Below are 13,257 nucleotides of genomic sequence, written 5' to 3'. Positions count from 1 at the left end.
TCTGCCCAGGGCAGCCGTGCCGGTCCAGGACGGGCTGGGTGGTTCCTGCTGCCGGGTGTCTTCCCTGCCAGGTACGGCCCTTCTGGGGGGTCCCGCAGACCCGTGGGTGCAGAGCGGGGCCAAGAAGCTGCTGCTTCACTGCCCACCTTTGAGGTGTCTTCCCTGCCAGGTACGGCCCTTCTGGGGGGTCCCGCAGACCCGTGGGTGCAGAGCGGGGCCAAGAAGCTGCTGCTTCACTGCCCACCTTTGAGGAACAGCCGGTAATTCGGCACTGCCCGTTTTTAAGCAGGGCACAAATGCCCTGGAGACAAACCGCGTGTTTCTCGGGAACCTCTTCTGCCAGCGCTTCCTGTGAAATTTAATGTACGTTAAACCTCTGCAGCACTAGGCGGGGAATTCTGTTGTGACAGCTCTCCTGAGGCGAGGACACCCTTTCTCTCCTTGACAGCTGCTGGCCTGTCCCACCATCGCTGCCCACTCAGGTCCCTTTTCCCCCATCCTCCCCCCATTAGACCACGCTTCACTGGCTTCTCCCCCCCCACCACTGAAGGCTCCTGATGCGTCCAGCACACTTAGGTATTTTGGTGAGGACATTCAGTCCCAAAGTGTGTTTTCGTGCTCCAAGATAATAATAAATAATGGATGGTAAATAAAACAGAACAGGGTTTTTATCTGTAACCCTCAGAGGCCATACAGGCACCGGGGACGCTGCAAAGGCCTCTGAAGTGAAGCCAGCGCTGGGCTGGGAGGCGGCATCTGTTTTCTCTCTGCTGTGCGATGTCAACGCGGGCACTGAAGACTTCTGTTTCTGATCAAAAACGCGGCAGGGGAAGGGTTTCCATCGAGTCAAGCACGGCAAGCAGCATTTGTGCTCCTACCGATCCTCAAACCCAGAGGCGATCCTTACTGCCCGTCTTCATCAGCACAACAGCCTCCTCTGGCTGCGGGCTCGGCTGTTGGGGAAAGGCCACACTGTGATCCCAAAACCCCAGCTGATGCCAGGTGCATCCTGACCCTTCCCTGCCTGGAGAACAGCCGGGGACATTGCTCTGGCTGCAGGAGGTGCCTTTACTTGGGAATTTACCAACATTGCTTGTGTTTTTCACTCACTCAAGTACACTCCCACCCCCCTCGCCCTTTTCTCATCTCACGATTCATTTGCCTTTCGCTGCGTGTCAGCAGCAGCACCCAGGGATCACCCCAGGCCCTGAGAGGCACACGGTGCGTGTCAAAGATAATCCTGCCCAAACGGCTTATCTCCCCAGCAGGCAGGAAAGGCAGTAGACAGGCAGGGACGCTCCTCTCAGCACAGCCAGGCCTGGAAACACAGGGCTGAAACGCACTGCCAGGAGCCCTCCGGTCCCCCCGACACAGCCTCCAGCACAGCTCACCTCTGGCACGCAGTCATCCAGCCTTTAGAAAGCTTCCCAACCGAGCACAGCCTGCATCAGTGCTGAACTGCCTCTCCTGAGGGAGATTTTTTCCTGATACGCAATGCAAATCTTCTCGGTGCCATAGATCCTGCATTTCCACAGGTTTCTCACCCTCTCTGCCAGCGCTCAAGGCTGTACCATGTCCAGTCCGGCGTCTCTGGCTCCGTACTCACTCACCCGCCTTGGAAGGCTGCTCCTGTGGCTCTCCCAGCCCACGTCAGTGGTCCCGTGCATCCAGCAGTGCGTGTTTAAGGGCAATTAAAGGCAGGGATTCCTCAAAACGCCTGTGAGCCAGACAATCTGTGTAAAACTTGTTCTTTTCCCCTTTTATTTCTACAGGAAAGTTCACACCCGGGAGGAATGGGGAGTTGGGACCTTCCCTCTCCAGGCAGGGTGGCTGGTGGGTTTGCACACACACTCCCCCCACCAGCCCCAGGGGCAGCTCTGCAGCAGCCCTGAGCAGCGAGGGAGCAAGCAGCTGCCTGGGCTTGTTTGTTTTTTTTAGAGGCTCTGTTATTTGTTTGACACAGTTTCCAGCTGTTGCCATTTGCTTTTGGTCAGTGTGTTACAAAAAGAGAAGAAAACATTGGAGAAAACATCCCTGACAGTTCCCTTTGTGTGAGTTGCAATTTACTTTATTTTGAATTTCACATTAAGGGATCGTCATGGTTGAACCCCAGCCAGCAACTAGGCACCACACAGCCGCTCGCTCCTCCTGTGCCAGTGGGATGTGGAGGAGAATTGGGGGGGGGGAAGTAAAATTTGTGGGTTGAGATAAGGATGGTTTAATAACTAAAGCAAAATAAAATATAATAATAATAAAATATTATAATAATAACTGTAATGAAAAGGAATATAGCAAAAAAAAAAAAAGGAAAAAAATAAAACCCAAGACAAGTGATGCACAATGCAGTTGCTCACCACCCGCTGACCGATGCCTGAGCAGCGATTGGCCCCTCCTGGCCAACTCCCCCCAGTTTATATACTGAGCACGACATCCTGTGGTACAGAATATCCCTCCAGCTAGTTCGGGTCAGCTGTCCTGGCCATGGTCCCTCTCAGCTCCTTGTTCACCTGCTTGCTGGCAGAGCAGGGGAAACTGAAAAATCCTTAACTCTGGATAAGCACTGCTTAGCAACAACTAAAAACATTGGTGTGTTATCAACATTAGTCTCACACTAAATCCAAAACACACTGTACCAGCTACTAAGAAGAAAATTAACTCTATCCCAGCCAAAACCAGGACAGTGATGTTTTAAGCCCTTCTCCTGGAAGGGATGTGGTTACATAGGAACCTCTACCTTCATTAAGAAACAGCCTGCTAGCCCCTGTGGCTGTGCGCAAGAGCTTGGAGAAGGCTAGGGGGGAAGAAAAGAGGGGAAAAAAAAAAAAAAAAAGAGGGCAATGAAATAAATCCCCAGCGCAGTAGTTCTGGAGAGGTCCATGGTTTCCTTGAGCCCCTCTCCAGTTTCAGGCAGCAGGAAGACTTCCACCTCCTCCTCGCCCTGAGCGAGGGGACACCCGGCACTGGGGGGTGACACCCATGAAGCCGGCGGGGGGGGTCAGATGAGGCCAAACAGCTGCGAGGGTGTCCTCCAAAATAGCAGCCCAGTGCCCGTCTCCACCGCCCCAGCCCGAAACCCCGGCACGTCCCGAGGTGGACGGGCCGTTCTCATTCCGGGCGCTGGCACGGCCGCCTGCCCCGGACAGCCTTGGCGGCGGCAGAGGTGCTTCTCCCGTGGGGATTCTCCACTGTCTAATAAGGGTTGGGCCTCACACCACTGCTTCCCCCCCCCCAGAGGGCCATTAGAAGGGTCTCCCAAGAGGAAGGGTTTCACCGCACACATCGGAGCACATTGCAGCCTCCTCCCCAGCCCAGCCGGCACGAGGGCACGTGCCGTGCCAAACTGCCGGGGCGAGGGTTTGCGTTACGACAGCCGGCTCCAGCATAGGTAGAGGCTGCCGGCACAGCCCGTGCCGTGCCGGCTCCCGCCGGGGAACAGCTGGTCGCAGGTGCCGGCACACTTGGTTCATGCATTTACCAGCCGCACACCCGCTTCCAAACACGCAGAGGAACCAAGATGTTTGCAGCCGCAGCTTCCTCCCAGGCCCTGCTGCACTAGAGGTTAAAAAAACCCTTTAGCAAAGGGATTGAGCCAGGCTCGGCTGGGAATCGCACACAGGGTGCCAGCTCCAAGAGCTGAGCAGCTATTTTGAGGCAGGAAAGGACAAATCCATGAGTTCTGCCTTTTCACGAGAGCTACTGGCACCACACGGGATCACAAAGCACAGGCAGCAGTGGCCTGAGCCCATTTTCGGGGGCCTGAGCAGTGTCACAGCACATCCCTCCACCCCGGGATCCCCAAAGACTCAGCAGGTCCCCAGGGACGGGGGTCAGAGCACAGCGATGCTCTGGGTCTCACCCCAGCTCCGTTGCTGGTTTGTTTGGGGTGTCCAGCCCCGTAACCGCAGGAGGAGCTAGGGGAGGCTCCAAGGGCAGCTGAGCATCTCCAGAGCGCAGAAGAGGGGTTGCACAGGAGCAGACTGCCCCACCAAGCCCCCCCAGGCTCCTGCCAGTGCTGCATTTCCCTCCTGCTCCCTCGCAGGCTTTTCTCATGATAGCGCCTGGCCACATGTGATTTACTTCGATCTCGGCACCGAGTCCAGAGTGCTGGAAAGCGATCCCCCAAATTCTGGTAAGTGCCGTGCTTCCCCTTCCCAAGAGGGACGGGTTCCCAGCAGCAGGAGGGCAGGATTGATTGGAAACCGTCTACCGCAGAGAAACCCAGGCGGGAGGCAGCTCCCATCGCTTCAGCTGCAGCTCCGTATCTGCGTTGCATCAGCTGCACTCTGCTCCCTGCCAGTCCTGCTGCCTGCCCCGCTGGGGTGGCAGGAAAACAGGCTTCCCCAGAGGTGAAATCCCACCCGACCCTCCAGGAATGGGCAGCTGGTGTGCGGGGCAAGCCAGGGTCTCACTGCAGGGCTGCCCCCAGCACACATGGGCGTCCCCAGATGCCCCAGCACTGTCCCCCATCAGGGGCTGGTGGCTGCACCAGCATCTTCACCTCCAACTGGGAGGTCAGCCTGCCCAGGAGCCAAGGGGAATGAGGCTGAGACCTACAACGTTCATCACATGCGGGCTTCTGCATGGTGCACAGCCACTGCTGTCCCCTCATCCCCTCCACCGGACGGGGCAAAGCCCAGGGTCCTCGGCCACAGCCCCGCTTCCCAGCCTGGGGGACAAGGAAGGGTCTGCCCAAACACGAGATGGTTTTGCAGGACTCTCCCACCCTGGAGTGGTCCCTGCCGGGCCCAGTCCCTGCCTCCCTGCATGGCTCCAGCCCCACTACCAGCACAGATGGGACCCTGGCACTGGGGCTGCCAGTCTGTCCCCATGCCCACCTCTTCCCGAAGCTGCGGCGAGGCATGAGACCAGCTGGGTGCAAGGCTCCTCTCTCCTCACCCCGGCGGAAAGTCAGGGGATTTCCAGGCTGTGGGAAAAAACAGGAACCGGCTGCGTGCAACAGCAGCCAGGCTCACCCCGACACTGGCAGAGCTGCTCCACAGCGTGCACAAGAGCAAAGTCTGCAAGATTAGGGCCCTAAAAGTCCCATTTTTGACCCTGTTTCCCTGGGACCGGGTGCCCCCAGGGACCCAGCTGCCCGGGAAGGACTTTTTCTGGAGAAGCCAGACCCTTTCCCAGGGACATCCCTCCCTTGCAAGGGCCAAAGCATCAGCACGCAGCTCAGCCATGTCCACGGCACATCATGTTCCTCCCTCTCCTCACATCCCAGCAGCACAGGCACAGGGCAGCCCCAGTGCCCCCAGTCCCACCACCCCAGACCAGCATCACTTCTGCTTCATCCCCTCCTCAGGGGTTTCCTCTCCAGCCCATCACAGCTCTGCCCAGCAGGGCAGACAGAACCACCGAGGGGGTGACACCCCACACAGGAGGGTGCCAGGGAAGGCAGAGCATCCCTGCCTGCTCCCCAGCTCTGGGGGCTGCAGCTGAAGGCAGCCAAACCACAGCTCGTTGCTGCCTGCAGCAGGGGCTATGCTGCAGGCTCGTGGCTTTGAGTGTTTGGGAGATGCCTGTCTTGTGTGACAGCAGCAAGGGGTTCAACAAAAAAACTGATACTGGGGTCCCCTCCAAGATGCTGCTGGAACAGCAGCATCATGCTCAGGACAAGACGTTCCCCATCAGCACCCACCCCACCACCTGCTCTCCCCCAAACTGAGCCTCCCCATCCCTGCACTTACCCCACCAGAGCACCAGCACAGCCCAGGGATGCTCCTGCAGGAGCATCTGCATGCCCTTCCCCTCCCTTATTAAGAAGTGGCAATTAGGGCAGAGGCTTTATCTGCACCCCTGCCCAGGGAGCCATGCTGTTGCAGAAGGAGAGCTGCAGGGTGGGCTGGGGCATACCCAGGAGCAGGCAAGGCACCGGCTGCCTTTGGAGCAGCTCCCTGAAACCATCTCATGGTACAGCAGCAGCTGCCCGCAGCCAGAGCGTGGGGGGCACTGGTGGTTCCGTGGGGCAAGGCAGCTCCGTGGGGCACGGGCATCCCACGCATCTGAAGCGTGGCAGCACCTTGCAGGCTGTGCCCCTGTGTGGGGGGAGCGCACCGGGGCAGAGCCCGCACCTCAGGGCCGCTGGCTTGGCAGGGCTTCCTCAGCGGTGGCCCCCAGAGACCCTGGGCTGGGGCAACGGGTTCATGTCTAAAATGGGAACCAGGCTGGGACAGGGAGGGGGAGGCGGCTATTGCAGTAAGTGAAATAAGTGGTTGTGGCACCAGCTGCAGAGGCGTTGGTGGTTACGGGAGGAGACTGGTTCATTGCCGAATGGATCAGTACGTGTTCTTCCAGCGTATCTACTTATTCATATTTGTATTGTACTAAATAAATAGCTCTAGGGGATTTTTAGACCCTTGAAATGCGTGGCTCCCTAGACTCCAGCAATTGCTCTCAGATAAGATGGCCGGTAGCCTGGAGGGGACGAGGACAGCCCTGCCTGGCCCGCAGGGATGCTGTTCACACCTCCAGTGTGCCCAGGGCTGCGGCTGCATGTGGGGCAAGAGTCAGAGCAGGGTGATTTATTACAGGGACGTGATTTAACAGAGCCAGAGCCTTTGGTGTTAAGCCCTGGAGAAAGGATATTTCAGGAAGTATGACACAATTGCTTTGATTAATTAATGTGTGCAAATGAATGAAGTCTTCTGAGAGCAGTGCTCAATGATGGGATTAAAAGCCCAAACGTGACAAACTCTGAGCAGGAGAAAGGGAACCTTCCCCTCGGGGCTGGGGAGGGGACGTCACCAGAGGCAGCACTGCCCTTCCCCAGGGCAGAGCCTGTGGGGTGGGGGTCCGGGTTTGGGGTGCTCTGGCTGTGCCACATGTGTCATGGCCGTTGGGAGAGGGGGGTCTGCGTTTCCCGGCTGATTTAGGGGGCTGGGGTTCAGGTTCAGGCAAGTTGTCTGCTAATGGCAGCAGGATGTGGGAGGGAGCCCGGGAGGCTGAGGTTTTGCTGCTGTTGGCTCTAAAGCTCCCCGAGATGAGGTGATCAGCTCCTGGAAGAGGGAATGGGACCGGCCAATCGTGCCTGTGCCCAACCAAGCACATGCACAAGACTCCCGGGCAGCGCCAAGCGGGAGGCGGGCTGTCTTCCTCCAGAGCTGCTGTGAGAAACCCCAAACGTTTTGTTCTCATCGTCTCCTTTGAAGACAGCTCCTTTGATGGGTGCAACGCTCTCTCAGCCGGTAGCCAGCCACTGGGCAGGCTCGTGCTGCTGCGGTTCCCATGCAAACCCTGGCAAAGCCAGGGTCCCTGACTCCTTGAACCCCTTCAGAGGGTCCCGCAGTGACCGCTCTGGTGGGAGCAGGGTTCAGGTCCTCCCAGCTCCCAAAAGGATCTTTTCTTCCCCCTGGCCTCATTAGACAAGGACTCCTACACGCCCCTAAATCCGGGCTGCCCACACCATGCCAGCCTGCGCCTCACTGTGAGTGCAGAGCCTGGGGTGTTTCCCATTACCCAGCTGGGTTCCCCATTATCAACGGGATCGTCCCCATACTGGAACCCAGAGGCTGGAGGTTAAACTGGAGTGCGAAGCCCGCGTGCCGGCAAAGCTTCTCGATGCGCCAGAGCAGTGAGTTCGCCCCATCCCCGCTCTGGCCGTGGTGTCACAGACCTCCCCGATCAAGGTCCCCCCTTCCCTCCCGCCGGTGCCTTTGGCAAGAGCCTGATGTTTCAAAAGGCCGAGCAGATAGCGGCGGTTCTCGTCTGCTGGCGCTTTCCTTCTCAGGGATAAATCACACCCGAGGTATTCTCCTGCCACTGCCGTGTTAGGGATGCCAATGTAAAAATAGACCTGTCTGGCAGGCTTTTTTATATGACCCCGTTGGGATTTTTGTTCTTATCCTGGGACTTAAAAGGGGCAGAGATCCAACATAAGCAATGGGAAATTAAAATTAAAAATTACAAGAATGGGTGGGAGGGAGAAGGAAGCAAGGAGCAGGGGGTGATTTGCCAGAACAGTTTATTTTTCAGCTCTGTGATTCAGCACTTCGTCTGACTTGCAGTTAATTCCTAGAGTGTGGCTCTTGCGGGGTGGCGGCAAGCAGGCATTCCCTGGGAGCTGGTCGGGATTTAAGTGTTTCCCGTTTCAGCTCTCCCGCTTCCTCTGCGGGCGGGGAGCTGCTGTCCCTGTCCTGCAGGTAAGAACGGACAGGAATTTCCTTTCCTTTGGCGAGGAAAACGACTCGCCCAGCGCCCGCTCGGTCTGCGGGCAGGCGTGAGCGGCCCGACCCCCTCCGAGACTCCGGTTTCCCTCCTGGAATCGACGGCTCCAGCCGGGAGGCCCCTGCCGCAGCAAAGGGCCTGCGGGGCCGGGCCGGGCCTACTGAGAGCCCCCCCGTCGCCGGGCCGGCTCCCCCCCGCCGCCAGCAGAGCGAGGTGCGGGGCAGGAGAACGCTCGGTAGGGCGGGATGGCGGCTCAGGCCCTGTCCGCGGGGAGGAGCACCGGGGGACCGGGCCCCGCAGCCCCTTCCCCGGCCGGGGGGACCGGGCCCTTCCTTACCTGCTTCCCCCCGGCCCGGTCCCGGTCCCGGCCGCGCTTCCGCCACCCGGTCCCGCTTCCGCCACCCGGTCCCGCTTCCGCCACCCGGCCCCGCCCACTTCCGCCGGAAAGTCCTTGCCGCCCAAGATGGCGACCGCAGTGAATAACGACAGCCGAGAGAGGCCGTAGCCGCCGGGCGGGAGCTTGAGTCTCCCCCCCCCCCCCCCCCCCCCGCCCCGGGACACAGGTAAGGGCCGCCCGCGTCCCGCTTTCCCCTCGCTGCGGGCCGGCTCTCCCCGGAGGCCGGGTCGCGGGGCCTGCCCCGGGGCCGGCGGGGCTGAGGGCTCGGTCTCCGTCTCCCCGGGCCGCCGCCGGCCGCACCCCGGCCCGGTCCCTTCAGCGGGCGGAGAGCCCCGGGGCCCGCTCCGTGCGGCCGGGCCAGGTTGAGGGGTCTTGGGGTGGTGGGGACCGCGGCCCCCCCCCCCCCCCCCCCCCCCCGGGCTGCTCCGGGGCTGCTTGGCCCGCTCCTGCCCCGCGGGGAGAGAGGGAAGGTGCCGCCGCTTCTCCCGGTGCCGGTTCCCGAGGAAAGGCCGGACTCTTGGCTCAGGCCTGATCCTGGAAAGGGAACCGCCGCCCGAGTAGCTGCCGAGGTGGCAAAAGCCATCGCGGTCGCGTTTTTACCTCATTCCTGCTGCCTTTTAACCGGGTGTCGTGAAAATAGAAACGGGTGTTGGGGCAAGGCCTCGCTTGCTAAGTTTGCCTGTTGTGGTGTAGCTCTTAATGGCCCAATTAAGAGCCTCTGAAAAATAGAGCTGATGCTAACAGGCTCTTAACTCTAGTGCTGTTAGCGGTCACCGGCGTACTTGGTTCTTAACATAATTAAATACTAACGCAAGCCTTCAGAAAGAGCTCCCTTCTGCAAAGTAACCATAAATATCAGCATAAGAACTGTGACTTCAAGTTAGCATGCTGTCTTTACAATTAAAATAAGATGGTCTTTTGAAGGGCAAGTTCTGCGGGTTCAGTGCCTGTAAGGGTTTTTTCTGGCCTGCGTGCTATTACTGTTGTAAATTTAGCGGGCAGAAAGATACCGGCCATACCTGTGCGGTGCGGTTGTCTTCTGTGGATTATCTACACGTCATCTGAAACGCTGAGCTCGCTCTGACCTGTGTGGGTATGTCTGAACTGAGAGCAGCTGGTGATGGGAACGCCTCTAAATGGAAAATTATGTACTGATACTTTTTGCTTTGAGTTCAGGGAACATTTTGCATCCCATAAAGCAGTAAAGATTTTTTGCAGAGTTCATTAGGTAGGATGCCAGCTGGAGGCTTTGGAAGACTGAATTTTGTTCTTATCTCTGCCGCTTGCTCTTTTTTTGACAGGGGTCTATTTGCTTGATATTTACCCCCTCATTTTCCTAAAATAAGCCTATACCTGTAGCTGCAAAACTGAATGAAGTCTCATTCAAACACCAGTGTGAGTACTCCTTAAAAGAAGAATGCTTGAATTGCCTAAAGTACGTTTTCAATTGTTGCCAAAGCAGCAGCCTAAAAACATCTGAAGTCATGGTGCTTAGTACTGGTGTAGTGCAAAGCTGGCATTATCCTGGAGTGCCTGAAATCACTGTATTCTGCCTGCCAGCTTGCCCAGTATCAGATGATGAAGTTAACAGAACTGTGATGGTCATTAGAGGGTCTTTGTCTAATTAAACAGTGGCATTTTTTATCTGGGGCTGTTTCATGTAGTAGCCAGGATGGCTGACCAAAGCTGAAAAAGAAAGGTATGCTTCCCCCACCTGCTTCCTTCAATAGTGTTTTGCCTGTTCTTGGAATCATACTCATGCTTTTGCTGGGCTTTGAGGCCAGCTGAAAGAGAAGAGATTTTTTCTTTATAAAGGAAAATGTAATGGTAAACCCACAGAACTTGACAGGAGATGGCACGGCCAGTGCATTTTGCAACTTTTTTTTTTCTTTAATGGTTAGATCTCAAGTCTGATTCTTTAAAAAGTGTTCTGTGTTCTGAAAGATTTTGCTGAGTCCCATGTGTGGATTTTTCTCACGTATGAACTCGCACCTTTTAAAAAAAACCCTGGAAATTCTTAATGTTTTGCTAAATGCCTTTTCCCCCCATACTTTACCTTTTTCAGAATCCTGCATCCTCATCCTCAAACAGGCTTCTCCTGGAAAACCATTTGTCCCTCCCTTTAGCTGCCTGGTTGCTTGCTGTTGAGTGTTGATGTTTTGTTTTGTGCTTGCTGAGCTCTCCATGCAGTGGATCCCCCCACTAATCCCTGCTGACTTTGGAACAAAAACAGCAGGACCAAGCGTCATGTTTCGTCATGTGCCAGACATGGGACAGGCTGTGTCTGCCAGACTGGACATTCATTGAAAAACTACAGCTACTTTCATCGCGTTTTATTTTTTTTTTAACGCTAAAGTATACATGGACAGGAATATTTTTTAAGTTTTTTGTTTAAAATAGTGGGCATGTGGTGTGTTTGAGGGTTGTGTTTACTGACTGAATAGGCCTTTTCAGGAGTTAAGTTATAGATCCCTGAAATGGAGGGTCTATAATAAAAATGCTGACACAGGTTTAAAGCTTTTTGAATAGTGACACTGTAATAAAGAACTAACTGTGTAGTTACTGAATACTGCGCTGTGATTTTTGATCGTGAGAGTCTAGATCTCTCAGGAAAGCCTTCTAGGCTTAATTAGGAGTTTTACATTCTCCTGAAACATTTTTTCAGCTTAAAACTTAAAACTCTTCAGTCTCTTTTGGTAACTCGATCAAGGTCTGTAAACATGTAGCTATGAAAGAGGCAAATACATGCCTCTTTCACAGAGAAAGTATATGTTGAGCATGCCTGAAGGTTGGTGGGTTTGAAATGGTATTTATGTGCTTATGATCAATAGGGAAGCAGGCTTTGATGTCCTGGAGTATTTCTTCCGCTGTGAGTAGCTGCATGTGAAACAGAACGTCGAGACCTACTCAGCTCCAGTGGAGGGTGTTTCTTCCAACATCTCCTGTGATTGAAACTGGGGGTAGAGCACAGTGTAGAGAATCGGGGACCTGTGTTTTCCTGGCTTCTGACCTTAGCCAGCTAAGTTCTTTGTGCTCTTCTCTTCCCCTTTAATTAAGTAGTGTAATACTGCGTTTCTACCTTGCAGGTGTGCTCCTGAGACTGACTTCATTACTGCTTGTATTGGGCTTGTGTTACAGTTCTGTCCAGGTGTGCTTCACTGCTGCCGGACCTTGGCTGTGCTGAGCGCTGTGGCTGCTGTGTTAGCTGGCAGCCAGCACCCATCACGCTCTCGCCATGGTTTGTTTTCTTCCAGGACCATATTAGTGACAGGCGTGAGAAGGGGAGCGGCCCCAATGATCCCGGGTGCCTTGCTTGGGGTCTGCCCTGCTGGTGGGGGGTTGTTCAAGCCCCTGCTTTTGAGAGCCATTTTGTGCATTTGCTGTCTGAGCTGCTGGATTACTTCAGCCTGAGCTCTGCCTTACAGGGCTTGCGTGTTTACGCTTTGGAAATTTCAGTGCACGGCTGTGTGAGGGTGATGCTGTATAGATCTACACAAAAATGTGCTGAGTGTTTCTTGGCAGAAGCGTGTGTAGTGTATGGGGAGGCATTTTTGCTCTGTCCAGAAATAGTCATATCTGTTCTTACAGGTGGAAGAGCAGGGACAGATGGAATCTGTCACTGCCCTGCAAGCAAGCTTTACTTCGAGTCTGTCTGGGTCCCTCTTGGACCAATATTTTGTTGCTCAGAGAAGAACATTTGAATCTGGAGACAGACCGTTAGAGTGAGAGCAGCCTGCGAGCGGAGGGAGTGGCTGTCTGCTTTACAGCCGCTTCATTGTGAGGAGGTAATGCGAAACTTGGAACGGTGGGGTGAGGACCTGACAGCTCTGCTGGTGGAGAAACAGAGTCCAGGGAAGCAGGAGAGAGAATGTTCTGGAGTCACCGTGAGCTGAATGAATGAAAAGTGAGGTCAGCATTGCAGGTAGCATCAGCAATTAACTTCAGTTGTGCAGCCTTGAAACAAAAGAATCTGTGGAAGATTTAAGACAATTTATGTCAGTGGATAGATTAACGAACACTTCTGTTGTTGCTAAAGCTGCTGTGCCACTTAATTGCCTAATATTAATCCCTGGAAATTTAGGGAATGGCACATTGGGGCAGATGCCAGCAACAAGACTCCGGATTAAGCTTTTTCCCTCTCATTATTTAGCCTTGCATTTCTGTGCAAGGATCAAGGCCACTGTGACTCTCACAAGTATCCAAACAGCACCAAGGAGTGTCCCAGTGACAGGCAGCGTGATTCTGGGTGCAGCACAGGCCTTGGTTGGTGCAAAGGTGCTTTATGCCAGTGTTGATCCCTCTCGTGGTGGGGAGAAGAATGATCCTGTTGGTGTTTGGGAGGGGTGGGAGGATGATGGGTAGGTGAGCCTCCTTTCTACTACTAGTTGTGCTTGCTCTGGGGCCTGTGCTCGTTCCTGTGCGATGAGGTGGCAGTCACCATCTGCGCAGTCCGTCTCCATACGTGGATGCACTTGGCCATGCTGTATGGCTTTTCCTTGCTAATGGTATGGCTATTTCCATGGCAGACCTGCATAATATAAATATAGCCACTGTGCTCTTCCCCAATAAATCAGATTTTGCCCTGACTTTGTCAACTGCAGTTCCTTGTTCTGTTCCTTGTTCTTGCCTCTTGCTCTTACAGTCCTTGCAACCTGACCTGTCTCGGAGTGTGTTGTTTTTCAACTTCTATT

General features: G+C 55.1%; 1 protein-coding gene across 1 annotated transcript in view; it reads left to right on the top strand.

The window, feature by feature from the left end:
* The first annotated feature begins 8,609 nt into the window (after positions 1–8,609).
* The window catches only part of SBNO2 (strawberry notch homolog 2), a 67,490-nt gene continuing 62,842 nt past the window's right edge, over positions 8,610–13,257 (top strand). Inside the window, exon 1 of the mRNA XM_030032799.2 lies at positions 8,610–8,732. The gene's annotated coding sequence lies outside the window, so the exon portion shown is untranslated. The remainder of the gene's footprint in view (positions 8,733–13,257) is intronic.

This window comes from Aquila chrysaetos, chromosome 12, assembly GCF_900496995.4.
Source record: "Aquila chrysaetos chrysaetos chromosome 12, bAquChr1.4, whole genome shotgun sequence".
Classification (NCBI taxonomy): domain Eukaryota; kingdom Metazoa; phylum Chordata; class Aves; order Accipitriformes; family Accipitridae; genus Aquila; species Aquila chrysaetos.
Note: the sequence above shows the minus strand (reverse complement) of the source record. Positions and strands in the feature narration are given on the sequence as shown.